The sequence below is a fragment of the Schistocerca cancellata genome, chromosome 2, assembly GCF_023864275.1.
Source record: "Schistocerca cancellata isolate TAMUIC-IGC-003103 chromosome 2, iqSchCanc2.1, whole genome shotgun sequence".
Taxonomy (NCBI): domain Eukaryota; kingdom Metazoa; phylum Arthropoda; class Insecta; order Orthoptera; family Acrididae; genus Schistocerca; species Schistocerca cancellata.
In genome coordinates, this window is record NC_064627.1 from 176757701 (window position 1) to 176762297 (window position 4597).

General features: G+C 44.2%; 1 pseudogene; it reads left to right on the plus strand.

The window, feature by feature from the left end:
* Positions 1–602: 602 nt before the first annotated feature.
* On the plus strand, positions 603–720 carry LOC126163210 (5S ribosomal RNA; annotated as a pseudogene).
* The last annotated feature ends 3877 nt before the right edge of the window (positions 721–4597 follow it).

Sequence of the window (4597 nt, forward strand, 5' to 3'; positions counted from 1 at the left end):
AAATGTCAACAACCAGGTGCGGCTCGTGTGTGTATCATCAAGATTGTCATACCAAGGGCTCAAAATGTTAAGCTCCAGCACTGCTGCACGCAATAAAGTGATTCTGGAGAAACAATACTCCATGCTGAATTACTCGTGGAGTTAACGGCAGTGCAGGCCCTTATTTTAGCCATTTCATGCCTTCGGAAGTCGTCGGTGTTTCCTAACAGACCTCTTGTTTTAATTTTCGCCACAGGTAAAAGTACAGAAGTGTTAAGTTTGGTAAGTGTGCAGACCATTTTGCGTTTCTGAATGACCGTTGCAATGCTCTCCAAACGTTTACTTAAGACGGCCTCTCATTACATGGTACCACACTGATTGCCTTATGCCCAGTGGGATGCCTCCCATTAGATACGGCAGCAGAATATCTTAAGAACTCGAGACACTTAAGTATAGTTTGGTTCACTTCAATGAAACAGGGACCAAGGTTACGGATCTTGAAAAACATGCACCCCCACACGTTGATGGACCAAGAGCGTTGTTTATATCCATTTCTTTGAATCAGCGCGGGTTCTGACTACCAGCGCATATTGCGAAGATTGACTTACCCATGGCTTGTAATCGCCAACGGCCTTGCCGCAGTGGTAACACAGGTTCCCGTCAGATCACCGAAGTTAAGCGCTGTCGGGTTAGGCTAGCACTTGGATGGGTGACCATCCGGTCTGCCGAGCGCTGTTGGCAAGTGGGGTGCATTCAGCGCTTGTGAGGCAAACTGAGTAGCTACTTGATTGAGAAGTAGCGGCTCCGGTCTCGTAAACTTACATACGGCCGGGAGAGCTGTGTGCTGACCGCATGCCCCTCCATTCCCGCATCCAGTGACGCCTGTGGGCTGAGGATGACACGGCGGCCGGTTGGTACCGTTGGGCCTTCGAAGGCCTGTTCGGACAGAGTTTAGTTTATGGTTTGTAATCGACGCTTCTTCCTTAAAGGAAATTTTGCACAGATATGTTGCGCCGCTTTTTAACTTTTAGTAGATAACATTCCGAGAACTGTAAGCAATTTTGGTAATCATTGCCATGAAGTTGTAGATGCAGGGCAATATAAAGAGGATGAAATTCAATGGAATGCAGTTTCGCAGAACACTCGTTTGGTTAATCCCACTGGTTCTTCCGAGATGTCTTTTAGAGACATCTGCATTGCGTGTAATTTCTGCTAAAATGTTAAGTTTCCATTTCATTCACAGTTGTACTTCTTTTTCCTTGGAATATTTTGTTCTGCACACTTCCAGTTTCCAGAACTTTTTTATAATGTTGGCAAAGACAGATTGGGAGCGTTTGGCACATTCTTACTACTGTTCAGCAAACAACCGTACGGCTGCTCTAATAGTTTCGCGACGTACGACGTAAGCGACGTTCACAAACGACATTCACTTTTTTGACTGTCCGTATACACTGTGAACGTCTCAATAGCTTTACGAGCAAGTTGTCTGATTGCTAAAACAGCAGAACACAGACTGATGGGCTTCAAGTGCACAGGTAGACACAAGTACCATAGCTGAGCTACATGTTTGCTTACATTTGGTGTAACATGGCAGGCGTTTTTGGAACCTCTTCTCCCGAGCCCAGACAGTGGTTCGAGGCGCTGTCATCTTGATACCATTTGGCCAAGTCCCAAACATGTTGTGTAGTTGAAGTTCTCGTAGAAGCTTCTTCCAAACGCCAGAGGAAAAAGTATATAGTTCCAAAACAGTCAGAGTTGTAATTCGGCGACTGAAAGTGATAAAAATCAGTTGCTACTGTCACGTAATTTGCCATATTGTCCGAAATAAATTTGCGAAAACCGTAACTCGACATGTATTTGGGATGCTCTTCTTAGCTGCCTCACCCTACGTAAAAGTCCGCCCCTGGTAGCTAAGTGGTGAGCGCGATGGAAAGTCATGCCTAACGGCCCGGGTTCGATTCACGGTTGGGTCGGAGATTTTCTCCTCTCAGGGATTGGGTGTTGTGCTGTCCTTAGCAAAACGAAATATTTAATTTCGTTTTGTTTATTAATATCTCACTTGATTTTGTATTAGTTATAAGTTTTTCTAATGCTGCACAAAAAAGATATCAAATGGATGTAAACAAATAGAGCCCACCTCCACGTGGCGGGACACGGGCAACGGTGTGAGTGGGGACGGGATCCGGGATGGTGTTACTTCCAGTCACTCCGCATCCCGGACCCAGCGGCGAAGTGGCAGCGTACGACCCACCATAAGAAATTAAACGGTGGGTCATAAAAAATAAGCAGCTAGTGAAAGAAAAAAGAAAAAAAGTGACTATCCCTAGCATCATCCTGTCATCCCCATCAACACGCAAATCACCGAAGAGGCGTCAACTCGAAAGACTTGCACCAGGGGAACGGTCTACCCGACGGGAGGCCCTAGCCACATTTACCCTATTTAAATGGTACCTTGCATGGCATTATGTTCATTTCGATGAAAACATTCGTCATCATGCCGAAGCGTTCAGGTTTAGCTGCTTTTGTCATAAGAAACTTGTCAGCTTTAGAGTCACAAAAAGCAATAAATTGACATATTTTGCATATTTTAATTCACGGTCTCCTGTGGGTTAATGTTCTGGCTAGCTCCGCTCTTGGAAGAGAAGGTATTCATTTCACAACAGTGAGTATTTAGGATTATTTGTGGGGTTTACAAACTTACGTATTGTATCTGTGTGGACAATTGGGAATATTAGCCACAGCCTAACAATACATTTTCTTACTAATGAGACCTGTCACGAATCTGCTCTTGTTTATGAATAACAGAGATATTTACAAATGCAATGCTAGAATGAAAAATTATCTGCACTTCCCTCTAATGAATCTAGCTTTGGCAAACAAAGAAGGGAAATACCCAAGTATAAACCTCTTTGAGGATCTATCTGCCCATGCAAATAAGATGTCTGAAAGACAGTAGAAGTGTTATCAAAATCCGGGGTTCGATTCCCGGCGGGGTCAGGGATTTTCTCTGCCTCGTGATGACTGGGTGTTGTGTGATGTCCTTAGGTTAGTCAGGTTTAAGTAGTTCTAAGTTCTAGGGGACTGATGACCATAGATGTTAAGTCCCATAGTGCTCAGAGCAATTTGAACCATATTTTTGTTATCAAAAGAAGATTAATTTTGTTTCTCCTTATTTACTGCTTCTATACCATGGATAAATTTTTGAGAGAAATAAGTAGTCAATTATAAACCTGTAAATGGCCGACACGTGACCATATAAACATTTTTTTAACTGTCCATACAATATTTGGATCAGTTGATTCATTTCGTTGCGTAACATTTAACATGAGTGTGATCTATGGTTCAAATGGCTCTGAGCACTATGGGACTTAACTTCTGAGGACATCAGTCCCCTAGACTTAGAACTACTTAAACCTAACTAGCCTAAGTACATCACACACATCCATGCCCGACGCAGGATTCGAAACTGCGACCGTAGCGGTCGCGCGGTTCCAGACTGTAGCGCCTAGAACCGCTCGGCCACGCAGTATGATCTATGGAACATGGAACTAAATAATATCAGTATGTACGGAATGGACAAAATAAAACTAACCTGGAGAATACGGAGTGATCCAAAACTCCATTAACATTTGAAAATGCACTTGTTTACGGAATAATGTAGGTAGAGAGGTAAAACTTAACACCCATGTCTGAAATGATATGGGTATTTATTGGAACCAAAAGCGAGTGCAAATATCAGGCAACACATGGCTGGACAACAACACGTCAGTGACGCCGCATGAGACTCGCGTAGTGAGGGAGGGAGTCAGATGCGCCTGCAACAGCAGCAGCCGACCGGGGTGGCCGAGCGGTTCTAGGCGCTACAGTCTGGAACCGCGCGACCGCTACGGTCACAGGTTCGAATCCTGCCACGGGCATGGATGTGTGTGATGTCCTTAGGTTAGTTAGGTGTACGTAGTTCTAAGTTCTAGGGCACTGATGACCTGAGATGTTGAGTCCCATAGTGCTCAGAGCCGTTTGAACCATTTGAGCTTCACGTGTGAAAGACCTATTGTGCGCATCGCTTGGTGAGGATCGCGTGCTGAATCGCCACGTCCGTCATGCTTGGCTTCCCAGTTCCCCAGATCTCACTCCACGTGATTATCGGTTGTAGGGTTACCTGAAGTCGCAAATCTACCGCGATCGTTCGACCTCATTAGGGACGCTGAAAGACAATATCCAACAGCAGTTTTTCACCATATCTGCTGATATGCTGTGTCGCTGTTCACAACATTGTCGCTCGACTACAGCTGTTATTGATGGATGACGGCCGACATGTTGAGCATTTATTAAAGAACATTGCCTTCGCTAAAAATCCATTGTTACTCTAATTATTGTTTTGTATCATATGAACCGACATCTGCTGGTGATTTCGTGCACCTACTTTTGGTTCCAATAAAACGCCATGACATTTCAATAAAGTGTGTACATTTCTACCTCTCTTCCTGCATTATTCCGCGAAGCACTTTAATTTTCAAATTTTAACGTACTTTTGGATCACCCTGTATTTCATGCATCTTAATACAAGCAACCCAGCTTAGGTCATCCTTATACGGAGCAGATGATGTAAATTCTGCTG